The 14,952-nt window shown below is 47.0% G+C and overlaps 1 long non-coding RNA gene across 8 annotated transcripts; it reads left to right on the top strand.

Moving 5' to 3' along the window:
• Positions 1–1,139: 1,139 nt before the first annotated feature.
• On the top strand, positions 1,140–5,997 carry LOC135975583 (uncharacterized). 8 transcript variants are annotated; one of them, XR_010592513.1, is made up of 7 exons: positions 1,140–1,638; positions 1,895–1,972; positions 2,221–3,108; positions 3,334–3,406; positions 3,927–4,250; positions 4,399–4,486; positions 4,612–5,997. It is a non-coding gene; the product is annotated as an uncharacterized LOC135975583 (long non-coding RNA). The 8 variants fall into 8 exon arrangements; XR_010592511.1 differs by having other exon boundaries at positions 2,221–2,584; positions 2,768–2,828; positions 2,997–3,108; positions 3,927–5,994; XR_010592512.1 differs by having other exon boundaries at positions 4,399–5,997.
• Positions 5,998–14,952: the final 8,955 nt, after the last annotated feature.

Genomic DNA, 14,952 nt, shown 5'->3' with positions numbered 1-14,952 from the left:
CTCGCTGTACCTCTAGGAATCAAAGTCTTGGGGTAGAACATTACTGACAAGTAGGTGAGCACTGAAAGGTCTCTTAAAGCTTAATGATCTGGATGCTAAGGAACCTTCTCCATTGATGACTCTTCATATCTGGTAATGAGTAATAATCAATAATTCTGTCAAACATTGATTGCAGGTTTTTCTAATATGAGATATGAACAGACCAGGTGGTCATTCCTACCAGGGAGAAGTGAGGGTAAGTGGTTTTCATGGCAAGGAGGTAAGAAATACCGGTCTCCAAACATCCATGTGTATATCAAGTGGTGTGGATTTTACTTTCTGGGAGAAGAACTGTGGTGGACTTTACATGTCATGGGGAGAGTATGAAAAGCAGACGCAAGACAAAGCAACATGGACTTGCCACTTGTTCAATCCAGGAATTAGCTGATCCATCCTTTTAAGGAGGTAAGAAATGCAATACGCCATTCCCATAATAGTAACTGATTCTGCTCATACTTTCAGGTGGAGGAAATGTAATTGATGAAATCTTCATCTCTAAAGAGCACAAGAATTTGCTTTACTGAATAAAGCAATAAAAATGGGAGCTACTGGTTCAGATGTAAGTAGTCAGTAATTCTTACTAATGATGATGATCTTTGCTCCTTTTTCCTTCCAAAAAGTGCAGCTAACCAGAGTGTGAAGAAGAGCATTTCACCTGCTCTCGCATTTGCAGAGACTAATTGTCCAACCGATTCTATTTGTACAGAAGTGATCATTGTTGCTTATTTATCAAATGTCAAGAAATAAGTGGAACTGATCATTCCTATCAAGAGGTAAGGAAGGCACCCCCTCACAGCATGTGGGCAGGAATTAAAGACTCTCTTTCTATTTTCAGCTGAAATGAAGATCTTCCAGTTAAAGGGAGGATGACAAGAGGCTGCTTAATTTAAGAAACAAAGTCAGCCAGGTAAGACCTGGCCACAAGGAAGAAAAGCATCTTTTACTTCTAGTTCAGAAAAAGGCAAGCAGCCACTTATATGCTTCAAATTTTAGCTACGGAGGCTCAATATACCTCTAGGAATCAAAGTCTTGGGGTAGAACATTGCTGACAAGTAGGTGAGCACTGAAAGGTCTCTTAAAGTTTAATGATCTGGATGCTAAGGAACCTTCTCCATTGATGACTCTTCATAGCTGGTAATGAGTAATAATCAATAATTCTGTCAAACATTGATTGCAGGTTTTTCTAATATGACATATGAACAGACCAGGTGGTCATTCCTACCAGGGAGAAGTGAGGGTAAGTGGTTTTCATGGCAAGGAGGTAAGAAATACCGGTCTCCAAACATCCATGTGTATATCAAGGGTGTGGATTTTACTTTCTGGGAGAAGAACTGTGGTGGACTTTACTTGTCATGGGGAGAGTATGAAAAGCAGACGCAAGACAAAGCAACATGGACTTGCCACTTGTTCAATCCAGGAATTAGCTGATCCATCCTTTTAAGGAGGTAAGAAATGCAATACGCCATTCACATAATAGTAAATGATTCTGCTCATACTTTCAGGTGGAGGAAATGTAACTGATGAAATCTTCATCTCTAAAGAGCACAAGAAGTTGCTTTACTGAATAAAGCAAAAAAAATGGGAGCTACTGGTTCAGATGTAAGTAGTCAGTAATTCTAACTAATGATGATGATCTTTGCTCCTTTTTCCTTCCAAAAAGTGCAGCTAACCAGAGTGTGAAGATGAGCATTTCACCTGGTCTCGCATTTGCAGAGATAAATTGTCCAACCGATTTTATTTTATACAGAAGTGATCATTGTTGCTTATTTATCAAATGTCAAGAAATAAGTGGAACTGATCATTTCTATCAAGGGGTAAGGAAGGCACCTCACAGTGAATCTGTTTCTACTTTCAGGTGAAAGAAAGGCAGTGCTGACCTCTCAAGGGAGGAAGATTCCAAGACATGGCTGAACTTAAGAATGCAGCCAGGCAGGTAATGATACCAGTGCAGATGCAAGAAAAGCATCTTATGACTCCAGTTTGGGAAAAAGCCACTTCTACATTATTTATTAACCAATGTAGCTGGTTGCCCCTCTGAAAATCACACCAGGCAATGGAAATTCACTGACAAGGAAGTGAACAGAGAAGAGCATCTGGAAGCCAAATGAAGCACATGTTGACCGATGGCTCTTCATAGCTAGAAAAACAAATAAAAATTCTCTGAAACATTGATGTTTGCAGGTGATCATCATTCAAGATGTGAGGGGATCAGATGACCACCCATGCCAGGAGGAAATGAGTGAAAGCGACTGTCCTGGGGAAGAGGTAAGAAATGCCCAGGCTCAGAGCACCCAAGTGGATATTAATGGATCTTATTAACTTGCAGGTAGAAGAACTGCTGCTGTTCTCACTTCTCAAGGGAAGAATGTGAGAAGCAGGTGCAGACTGTGCTAACGCAGTGGGCCTGGCCACCTGCTGAATCCACAGAGGGGACAGAAGAGCATTCTGTAGCTATAGTCCTGGGAATGGAGAGCAGCCACCTGAGACAGTGCAGCCAGTTGCACTTTCCAGCTGTAAACATCCCTGCAGATCACGGACCAAGGAGGTGAGTTTCAAGTTTCTCTTATTACCAAATGAATCTTGTGCCAAAGCAGCAGTTGCAAACCCAGTCAGGAATAAATACCAAATATTGATAGTTCCAGCAGCAGATCGTACCTCTCCTGATAGGAGAGCAGAGGCTGTTGTGCTCTAGAAAGAATTCATGAAGCTGATCTGTCCATGTCTATAGGTGAGAAACACCATTTCTGTACCAGTCAAGTGGAAACGAATGGATCCTCTCCTACCTTCAGGTGCATCTGAACATTGAGGATATAAAAAACTTCAGGAAGCTCCTAGAAGAGCTGTGAGGGTTCTTACTGAAAGGAAAAAAGTGAAATTAATCACTGCTGTCAAGAGGTCAAGAACTCACCTTCTCTTGACTTTCCAGGTTCAGTTCCTGGATCTGATTACTCTTTCAGATGAAAGAAATGAAACTTGCCTTGTATACCAGGAGAGGAATACTGCACGAGCAGCCTGACCCATTGCGAAGTGAAGAAAGCATGTTTTCCTTGTGGATAAGGAGTAGTTCAGGTAATGATACCAGTGCAGATGCAGATTTCATAGGTTATAGGAACCTATGAAATCTGTTTGAAAGATTGCAGGTGAATGTACCTCTGGTCAGCTCACCACAGCCTCGGTGAATATTTCTATATTGGTTATTTGCCAAGGGAAGAAGGTTGGGGAAAGCACCATAAAAATGTAGGACACCACAAGATTGATTATAAGTAATGCTGTGTCAAAGATTGATTGTTACAGCTGATCACACACCCCAAGATGCATGAAGAGTCGAGGGCCATAGCAGACAACAGGGGTTCCTCTTTATCAGGAGGTAAGGAATATACCCGCTTATAGCATCCCAGTTCAAATTCAAGACTTTGGTTTTTCTTTCGGAGCCTATGTTATATGTCAGGAGGGGAATGCTGCCAACTAATTGAGAACAAAGCAAAGTATGTAGCCAGAGCCTCTGAGATGCAATAGAATCATCCTGTGAGTCTATTCATGGAAAAGGAGAGTAGCCACTTATCCCCAGCAAGTGTTAAACCACGCAGCTGGTTGCATCTCTCCAAACACAGCCACGCTCAGACCATTCCCGGCAAGGAGGTGAGCATCTAAGGTTCCATTTTGCCACCTAAAGTAAATGAAAAATGATCATTTCAGTGAAGAGCCCTCCAGACACCAAACAAATCTGTCAGATATTGATCATTACAGCACCTCGCACTTCTCCGGATGTCAGGAGAGCAGAGGGCTGTGCTTTTCAAGAAGCAATTAGAGAAGCTGATCATCCCCGTTTGTGAGGTGAGACATACACATTCTCAGAGAGTTCAGGTAACAATAATGGATCTGGTCAGTCTTTCAGATGGAAGAAATGCAGCTGAGCTGATCTTCCCAGACAGGAAGGCTTGGAAGTTGCAAACAATCATGATAGCGAACCATTTTTGTTGACCAAAGGAAAAATGGAGCTGGGTGCTGGCTACAGGTCGGTAACATTGGTATTTAGACAGCTCAGTAAATAAGAGGGCAACTGACCACAGTGGAGAGGTGAGTATTTGAACTGCTCTTGCAAGAGATTAGCTGTGCTACTGATTATATTTGTGCAGAATTGTTCATTGCACTTTATTGTCCTTTAGAAGTGCAGGAAGAAGATACATGAAGTGGATCATTTCTGTTATGAGGTAAGACGTGCTCCGTCTCATGGCAACAATCTAGAAGTCAATGATTCTGGGTACATTTTCAGATTCTTCTGCCATTCAGAGGGGAATACCACAAAACTGATGACGGCCATTCTTGCGGAGATCTAAGAAAAGCATCTCCTCTCTCTAGTTAAGGGACCACCTATCAAGATTTAGACATTGCAGAAGATGTTACCTCTCAAAAGGAGAGCAATGCTTAGACCATCACTGACAAAGAGGTGAGCATTCAATGTTCTCTTCATGCTAAATAAATCGGATGCAAACCAACATTTCAATGTAAGACCCCCAAAATCTGAACATACCTAGTAATAATAAAGTATCTTTCAAATACGGTTCATTACAGCTGACTGGGCTTCAAGCTGTGGGAACAGTAGGAAGATTTATGCCAGGAAGATATACGAAAGGTGATTGTTCCTATTGAGAGGTGAGAAATGCCTTCCAGCATTCCTTTAGAAATAAATGGATGAGACTATACTTTCAGGTACAAGAAATGCAGCTGATCTTCCCTTTGGAGAGAAGAAATCGACAAGCAGTTGACAAACTGCACAGCTCAGCAAATTTCTGAAAAGAAATCAACTCAGTGACCGGATGGGGAGTAAGGAAAACTGGGACTTTCCCCTGTAGTACAATGAAGCTGGTGGTATATATGAAGAGAAGGGATCTAGGATTAGCTGTTAGTGGATGAGCAATTGAGCTGTTTGTAATTTTCCAGATGATCGTGGCCCAGGTGGCCATGAACAGTAAGAAAATATTCCTGTTTTTATACTCTGACTGGGTGCTGAACTATGCAGTTGGGTCTAACTCTGTCAGGTTATGGCTCAGAGAAAATTGGCCGTTCTAACGGGGAAGCGGTGCAGCTGTCTCTGTCAGTTAGATTCACAGTGCATCTGCTTCTGCTGTGAGTGGTGTTGAAATCCACCTGGCAAGAGAGACACAAAGGAGCTGGTTGTGACTATAGAGAGAGGAACTGGAAGGAGAAGTTAGTGCAGGGGAAGAGGAAAGCAATATAAGAGGTTGTGTCTGTCAGGATTGATCAGTGGAGCTGGTTGTAACTGTCACAGGTCAGCAATATCTGGTTGTATCTGTGTGTTAATGAAGGGGCTGATTGATACCTGCCTATGGAGGAAGAGCCTGTTGGACCCACCAAGGATAAAGCAGTGCAGCTGGTCAGAGCAGCCAGTAGGGAAACGATGCTGCTGCTGGTGGTACTGGTGAAGAAATAGCATTCACCTTGACAGGGCTGTGGGAGGATTCAAATTCGTATCTGTTCACCTGCTGGGGGAAGGAGAGCAGCTGGTTCTGTCTGCCAGGATGGAAGCAATGAAGTGAGTCGTACCTTATCAGAGGAAAGCACTGGTGATTGGCGAATAGTGGGACACAGACTGTATCTCAGGGTGTGACTGGGGCAGGGAGTGTAACCATAGCAACCAGTGGGTCCTTTCCCATTGTGGTCCTTGCTCGCATGCACAGGGTCAAACTGATCGCCATGGTTGGGGTCAGGAAGGAATTTTCCTCCAGGGCAGATTGGCCTGAGACCCTGGAGGTTTTTCGCCTTCCTCTGGGGCATTGAGCAGGGACCAGCCCTTAGGGCCATTTAGAAACAGACAATAAAAAATAATAGAAAGTGAAATGTGTCACCTTTCATCATTGCCTCTGTGCTTCTTTAAAAAAAAAAGTTGTCCTCCCCCTCCCCCATACACATGACCCTTCCCCATCTCTCTGCAGATGGGACCTTCCCTCCACAAGCAGTGTGTCACCCTCCCCCACCCCCTGCAATCATCACAGCTCTCCCCACTTGTTTCCTTTGTTTCCTCTCCCTGTATCTATTCTATTTCCTCTTCCATCCCCCCTTTTCTGGGGCTATTTCCATCAGATCTTTTCTTGTCTTTTGTGCTTTTCTTTTTTCTGCTGTCTTTTCTTTTCTATCTTTTCTCTCCATTTACTTCCTGCAATGGGGTGGACTAGGCCCAGAGGCCCCCTGCTGGAGGCCTTAGGGTCCTGCCACATCCGTCCCAGGAAAGGAGCAGTGGAGCTAAGTCCTCCGAGCGGCCTAGAGAGACTGTGCAGGAAGCGACCAATCAGGGAAAGGCTGCTGTTCTTAGGATCCCTGGGCTGGGACTTGGAGTAGTGGGTGGGCCTGGGTCCCCTCCCCTCCCATAGGCCACTGGGGAAGTGGGCTTACAGTTGAACTGCCATGCACCCCCAGAAGGGGAACTGAACTGCTAAGTGGCCCAGCTGGAGAGCTGGGGCCAGAAGAGACCCAGTGGGTGAAGATGATTGTCTCTGGGGAGGGAGGACTTCCTGGGGGCATGGCCTGGTACTATCTGAAGACTGCAGACACACTTGACCATGGGGTGCTCATGAGAGATGGGTGCCCACTGTTATACGTCCCCTTCCCTCTTTCCCTTGCTATTCTCTAGTTGTCTCCCCTTCTGGCCCAAAGCTTCCCAATCTCCTGCCCTGCTCCCTGGCTGTTTCTAATTGGCTCCAGGTGCTAACAAAGAAGCAAAGTCTGACTCAAATACTATATGAAGGAGTCTTCTAAAAACACCTGTAGTAAAGGGATATTGACAAGCTCCCCCATCAAGTGAAATTCCCCATGGTGCAGAGAGCTGGGCCAAGGCCTGTGCCCCAGGTAAACTTGCAAACCAGGGTTTAACTCCCCAGTGTTCACACACAAGCTCAGAGTTGTGCACTCCACTGTAATGCAGAGGAGTGGCATTTCCTCTGGGTCCTCTGTCACCCCATAAGACCTACTGCAATAAAACACAGCCCCGTCCCTCATACCCACTCAGAGGAAAGCTGTGTGAATGTTCCCAGCTGTGATGGGGAAGGAGCACAGGGTAAAGTTCTAGCCCCACTGAAGTCTGTGGGAACTTTGCCATTGACTCCCATAGTGCTGGGAGTTCACCCACAGCCTTGCTGATCACAGGTCAAACAGAAGCATGGACACTCCTCAGTTCAATGCACCTGGGGTGTTTGTTGTTAACCAAGAGAAGAACTGTTGTCGGAATGACCTGTAACTGGGCATGCTGGCAAAGTCCAACTGGGGGACTGGATGGGGGGTCAGCCAGGAACACATGACTGCAGGTGTTTGGCGAGAACAGCTGTGAAGGTGGAGAGGGAGGTTGAGTTGGGTTCTTATCTAGGGGCAAGGAAGCATGGTGGGAGATAGGTTAGATCATGTCCAAATCCCACTGCCATTTGTCCTGCCTGCTGGGTCATGTTCTCTGCCTGTTCCCATAAAGGTTCACAGGCAGGCGCTACCCATTCTTCTCCTAGTTGTTTCTGTGTCCCTAATTCCCCATTGTCTTCCTGCCCAGATTCTCCCTTCCCTATCACGTTCCCATTGGCTATAAACAAGGCATTCTATATGCGACGGTGGGCTTGACCTCAATATTGCAGCAGGACCCCTGTGGAGAGTTGGCTGGATGTGACCGAGGGAGCTATCATATGAGTGGAAGGCAGTAAAAAACCCACCAACAACCCCAGCAGCTGTAGACAATAGACTACCCCTGAACGTGAAAAGTAGGGCATGGTCCTGTGGCTCCAATTAACCACCAATCTTCTCAGAGGCTGCTGGTGGTGGGAGAGGTCTGGGACCTATGTCAGATCCAGCTCACTCCACAGCAGGAAGGAAAAGCCGTGCTAAAGAGCAACAGACTGTACTAAAGACAGCATCAGATCGGTCTGTGGTGAAGTGACCCCTTGGAAAAGAAGCCCCTGAATTTGGGAGAGTTTAGGTACAGGCTGAGGCCTACCTCCATGTAAAGACTTCAAACAGACAGGAAAATAAACTTTGGGTTTCTAGAGCTTGGTGAACTCATGGGGGGAAATGGGACAATAAGTAGGTGTAGATGATAAAATAAATACTACTGCAGTCCTGTTTAACAGAATTGCTACATTCTCTCTGGCTCCCTTGCCACCCTCTTCTCCCTTCTCCCCCTCCCCTCGCCCCTGTATATAAATCCTGTGGTGGTCAAGTCACTCTGGCCCACCAGGCAATCACTGGTGACGCTGGGAATTTCCCCTCACGAAAAGCTCTGCTGAAAACTAACAGTAGTTTTCTTGCTCAGATTTGTTTGACACTTTTTTAAATGGACACTCTGAAAACAAGCCATGTTCTGTATGAAATGTTTTGATGGGGAAATGTGATTGACCTTTGTCTTATGTTGCTGAAACGCTACAAGCTGAGGAGCTTGCAGTAGCTATGGCGATGTTTTAACAGTGGATGCCTTTTAATTATGTCAATATGATCAGTACAGCATCCCCTGTGCTGTTGCATTTTACTGTTTTTTATGCTGTGTCTCAATTTTTAATTGTGCTTGTCCTGCAGAGTTTAGTATTGAAAATGAAAATTGGCTGGAGAATCTTCTCACTAGTTCCCATTTGTGAGATAAACACGCTGATTGGCTGTTCAAATGATCAGCAATGAAATAGTTAATGTAGACATTCTCAAGTTGGTACAGAATTAACACTTCTGTTATGATGCACTGAGTAGTTCACATCTCTGAGCTATTGTTTCTGCCTGCCTGCAGGCTCAGGATGACAGCTCTGCAGTAGGAAGGGCTTTTTCTGACACCACAAAGGCTAGAACCGTAGGCTGGGATTGTTGAAGGCTCCCAGGAGACCGGTGACCAGATGCCATCGGTGGCACTGTGGTGGTGGCAGTTTTCAGTGCTGTCTGAAGTCAGCAACTGGGCCAATCCTAGGGCGGTGGAGCAAAGGACAGGAGGTGGCTGTTCTGCTCAGAGACCTTCTTCCCATTCCCCATGGCGGCTCCACCTTTGCTTTGCTGTCACACACCTGCCCCTGCACATGCCCATGCGGTTTCTGAGTGTAGCTAACCTGGGTTTCTCAGGCTCACCAGTGCTGCTTCTCCCTGGGACCAGAGTGTGTTGCTGTCATTCCAGTGTTGTATCTCCTGTGGTGCAATATTGGGGGCCAAGCTGCTGCCATCCCAGTATTGAGTCATTATTTCTTGGGACATGGTAGCTCTGGGGCAGGAGGCTCCCCTCTGAACTCCCAGGTCTCAACAGGTGACTGACGTCAGGACAAGAAACACAAGAATCAAGGGAAGCAGGGCTCTCTAATGGAACGGGATCCTGGAATCCTAACCTGGCTCTCTGCTAGACTCCCTTTGTGGCTTTGGGGAAGTCACTTCTCCTTTGTCTCAGATTCTCCCATCTGTAAAATGGAGCTAATACTGGTGACCCTTCTGTGCCCCCTTAGTACACGGCTTTCCGCTCCTGTGATAGGGCGGGGGGCTGATGGGAGTGTTCCTAACAGGGTTCACCTGCACTGGGACCTCACTGTGCTATGACTCCATTTTCACTTCAAATCCCCTCACGTATCGGCAGGTGGACGGGGGTGGGGCTGCTTTAAAATAGATGGAGACCCTGCTGGGAAGAGCAGTGACCCACCGAGCTGCCTTAAGGAGGGGCTGGTCAAGCTGTGATCTCGGCTACACGCCCTGGCATGTGAGAACTTCCCTGGAGAGGGATTTCAAGGAAGTTCAGTTTGGGGAGAACCAAGGCAAAAACTTTCAGCTTCCCTCGGGGAAAGGTCTTGTCAATTCTTGTGAGCCCCTCCCCGCACCAATCCCAGATATAGTGATCTCCGCTGTACTGGTGCTGTGTTGGGGTCCTTCACCAGAGTTCAGTTCCCTCGACTGCAGCTTCAGCCAAGATCCCCCTCAATGCTGCCTCTTGCTGGGAAGTCTCCTCAGTGCCATCTCTTTGCAAAGTCCTCAGTGGAGAGGATGACAGGACCCCTGAGCGGAGTTCTTGCCACGAGGTAGGAGCCTTGTTCCCTCAGTCTTGCTCTCTTCATTCAGTCCCATTATCTGACCAACTTGGGGCTCGTGTACAGTTCCAGGGAGGACCCAAAATGTCATGGAGGATTTCAGGTAAAGCTTAGGCAATGAGTTCTTTAGCTGTACTTCCCCCTGTTTGCTGACAGAGGGCGGCAGAGTTCCTTCTCTGAGCAGTTTGTCACTGGAGTTCTGGGTAAACAGCTGATGGAGCAGGTGTTGGCTGGTCTTTCTCCTCTTCACCAATGGGTGGCGGTAATGAGCTGCATAACATCTGCGTTTCAGGCTGCCAGGCACACACATTGCATGGGCTGGTAGCTGTGAGCTCTGCTACCAGCGCCACAGAGTTCCAGTACCAGGGTGACTGACACTCGTAAAACACAGACGAGGGTGAGGCAGGTAATCTCTTATCGAACCAACTTTTGTTGCTTTTCAAGCTCCACAGAGCTCCTCGGGTCACAAGAAGCTGGAAAGGTTGTCTCTTCCACCATCAGAACTTGGTCCAGTAAAAGATATTACCTCACGCATCTTGTCTGTCTCATCCTGGGACTCACACAGCTACAACAACACTCCTGAACTGGATAAGTTAGATTCTGTTCTAGTGGATGGATTGGTGCATACAACCTGAAAGAAAATTGTACAGGGACTTTGGGGCTAGACGTGGTCAGAAACTGTTAAATATTTTCCACAAACTTTTGAAAGGAACAAATTAATGTTTCTGGGAAGTCTTTGGGTTTTTATTTAAAAACAAATATTTCCCTGAACTTTTCAGCTTTCAAAAATTGAATTTTTTGGCTCTTGCAAATTTTTAAAATGGAACACCTTACTGACTGTTTCCAAAATAACTTTCATCAGAAAATAATTTTTGACCAACTCCACTGTAGCTCAGCATTCTCTCCTGCCTCATTTGAGCACTGGACCACTTGTAGCTTGGTGCTCGGTCTATTGCAGGGGTAGGCAACCTATGGTACGTGCGCCGAAGGCGGCATGCGAGCTGATTTTCAGTGGCACTGACACTGCCCGGGTTCTGGCCACCGGTCTGGGGGGCTCTGCATTTTAATTTAATTTTAGATGAAGCTTCTTAAACATTTAAAAAACCTTATTTACTTTACATACAACAATAGTTTAATTATATATTATAGACTTATAGAAAGAGACCTTCTAAAAACGTTAGAATGTATTACTGGCACGCGAAACCTTAAATCGGAGTGAATAAATGAAGACTCAGCACACCACTTCTGAAAGGTTGCCGACCCCTGGTCTATTGTGAGGTCACTGGACCAGATCCAGCAAGATATTTAGACTCCTAATTCCCAGGGATTTCAACAGGAGTTCAGGGCCTAAATATCTTTTGTGAGGATACAGACACTGTCCCATTCTGATTCTTCAGTCCTCCAACGTCCTCTGCCAAAACCAGGGTAGGAAAAATCTGCTATTTCAAGAGTGAAATGCAAGCAAGAAAAACGTTGTCCCAGGTCACAAACGGTATTATGCTCCCTTCTCCAGTGAGTTCAGGAAAGTGCAGTTAATCCTAAGTAACAGGCGGGGAAATGGATAAAACATTAAGGCTGATGGGAGAAAAGGACATTGTATCTATAGGGTTCAGTGTGGCAGCCATGTTAGTCTGTGTGTGTGGTACACAAAGATGGGAGTTGCCTTAGCAAGTGGGGGGTCAGTGCTAACGAGACAATTCAATTCAAGTGGAAGTGGGCTATTCTCAACAGTAGAATACCAAGGGAGGAAAAATCACTTTTGTAGTGGTAATGAGGTCAATGTAAACAGGGTGGCCCATTTCAAACCATTGACAAGAAGGTGTGAGTATCAGCAGGGGGAAATTAGTTTTTGTAGTGACTCCTCCACTCCCAGTCTTTATTCAGGCCTAGTTTGATGGTATCCAGTTTGCAAATTAATTCCAGTTCTGCAGTTTCTCATTGGAGTCTGTTTTTGAAGTTTTTTGTTGAAGAATTGCCACTTAAGTCTGAGTGTCCTGGGAGATTGAAGTGTTCTCAGACTGGCTTTTGAATGTTATAATTCTAGACGTCTGATTTGTGTCCATTTATTCTTTTGTGTAGAGACTGTCTGGTTTGGCCAGTGTACACGGCAGAGGGGCATTGCTGGCACATGATGGTTTATGTGACATTATGGGCTGAAGTGTCACCACCTTGAACCTGGAAACTGCTCCCCTCCCCTGTGGCCGTGTTACATCCCAGAAGCAATCAGGGGCAAGGGGTTAACTGACTGGGCTCTAAGGCTGGCCAATGGGAGAGTGAGGTGACTCTCTCCTGAAGCTATTGACACAGCCCATGCAGAAGGGGAGGTTTAGCAACAAGCAGGCTGTGGAGAGGAGACCCTGGAGGACTCTGCAGCACAAATGGCATTTGTAGCTGCTGCTGGTGGTACCTTTTGTGGGGGGAGAGGCAGAGAAGTGATGGGCTTTCCCTGTGCTAGATTCAGGAAGGAGCAGTGACTGGCCAATACAAAGGGCTATTAGCTGAATTGCCCAAAATAATGTCTCTGAAAAACCAGTTCTGTCCTGTCTCCAGAGGACCCTGCTTAATACTTGCCAAGTTTATTTAGGGTTCATGAAAAGGGGTTTCCCTGACCCAGGTGGAGTTCAGGGCTCTGTGGGGGGAGGGGCATGGGGACCCAGGTGCAGCCTCCAGGGCCAAGGTGAAAGCAGTGATCCTTTGCAGAAGGGGAAATGGGACACCTGTTTCATAGTTCCTGTCCTGAGGCTGGGAGGTGCCCCAGAATGACTGCAGGATGGAGTTACCGATGGTGCAGGGACAGAAGGAGCAGCTGTCTGCAGAACATCAGGCCACTGGGGAGGGGAGGGGTGGCCTGATCCTGATGGTCAGGAGCTTGAGGGAGAGCTAGAGACACTGCGTGCAGAGACCTCGAAACCCTGGAGAAGATTGTGACTGAAACGAAGACTGGTATTAAGGAGTGTGGGGCACTTGGGGAATATGGCTATATGACTACGATATATGGAGTCTATTTTGGGTTGGGGGTGAGAGCAGTCCAGAGGGGGCCTCACAAGTAAGGGAAAAGGCAGGTTTTTGTGGAGGGGTGGTATGTCACTCGGTGGCTGGCACCTGGAACTGCAGTAGGTCCTGCACCCCTGTTGAGCCAATGAAGGGGCCAGGCAGCACCTGGGGCTATAAGGGGCAAAGGGCATTCCTGAGAGGGAGGGGCTGTGAGGAGGAACTGTCTGAGGGAGACTGGGGTAGGAAATGACAGGAAGCATCTGCCAGAGTCCCTGAGATGCAGAAAGTGAGCTGAGAAACTGTCTTGATCTTGTTCCAGTTTGGGACTAAACTGTGTCAGAGCCTGGGTGTGGCTGTGAGCCCTTGGCAAGCGGGGGAGAAGCCCGGCCCTGCGACGGTTCCCGTTCCGTTCTTTGGCAGGAGTCTCCTGTAGCCCTAGGCTGTGACAGATGCTACCTTCAATCCGATCTCTCCTCCCCTGCCTGGGTCTCCATCACTCTCCCGACTCATGTGTCTGTGACCCTGTCTGTCACTGGCTACATGTTGAGCTCCTGCATCTCCCTCTGGAACCAGTGAGAGCTGCAGGTGTCCAGCCCCTCTCGGGACTACCCCTGTTGGCTGCGTTTCATGGCACCGTGCTGTGCCCTCCACCTTGTGTTCTAGGCTGATCACTGCAGAGCCACCCGGGGACTGACAGCCAGTGCCTCCTGTACAGGGGAATCCAGGCAGGGGTTTCAGTGTTAGCTGGAGATGGGCAGATACCAGAACCATCCCTCCACCCTTCCCTGATCGCTGGGGGCTCTGAATGAAGGACCTATTGGCTGTGGGCCCATATATTGTCCAGCCTTGTTTGTGAATGACCCGCCTGTAACGTGGGTTGCTTTGAACTCCCAGATCTGTTGTTCACCCTGACCCCCAGGGCAGGAGCAACTCCCATTGATTTCTGCTTGGAGATACTCTTACCCTCCAGTCAGCATCAAACCCTGACATCGCTGGCCTGAAGCTTTCAGGAGGTTGGGCTTCTAGAGTTTTCCAGTGAGCAGAGTCAGCTCTGCCAACTAATTCCACTGCAACAATTTGTACTTCGCTGGGTGACCTGGGTTCAGTCTGTAGTGGTGTAAGGACAATGTCTGAGAACTAGAGAAGTGGACAGAGGCTATTGAGTGTCCACAGGAAGTGGAGAGGAAATAGTTGTTTAGCTATATGGTAGAGGGGAAGTTAATGAGAGCTAGAACTGAAGGGTCGGGAGAGGTAAAGACAGATCTCTCAATGGTCTCTGATTCTCTCACTCAGAAATTTAATTCCATAAAACATGAACAGGTAATAAGAGAGAAGCGGTGTTTTGCTTACTTCTCCCAGTTCAGGATGTGCCCCAGTGTTCCTTATGACCGATTTATGGAAATATTGGACACTGAGGTTGATGAATGGGGCATATTTGTATAGTTAAGGAGAACCTTTTTTCTTTGATGGGGGTATTGGTTTTCATAACCATTTGTCCCCATAACGAGTGGCACTGGTGGTGATACTGGGAAACTGAAGCGTCTAAGAGAATTGCTTGTGTGACTTGTGGTTAACCAGTGAGGTGAGACCAAAGTCCTCTTTGGCTGGCTGGTTTGGTTTGCCTTAGAGGTGGAAAATCCCCAGCCTTGGGCTGTGACTGCCCTGATTTAGCAATTTGTCCTGAATTGGCACTCTCAGTTGGGTCCCGCCAGAACCGCATTGTTACAACTCACTATACCAATCATGCATTGGTTTCCTAACCACTGGGCTAAGGGATATATTGATGGAGGATCCCTTGGTTTCAGCTGTCGTATTCTGGATCAATACCAGATCATTGGAGCAGGGGACTGGGCCCTGGATTTCTCACCTCCCAGCTCAGTCCCTA

This window comes from Chrysemys picta, chromosome 14 (genome assembly GCF_011386835.1).
Source record: "Chrysemys picta bellii isolate R12L10 chromosome 14, ASM1138683v2, whole genome shotgun sequence".
NCBI lineage: Eukaryota > Metazoa > Chordata > Testudines > Emydidae > Chrysemys > Chrysemys picta.
Note: the sequence above shows the minus strand (reverse complement) of the source record. Positions and strands in the feature narration are given on the sequence as shown.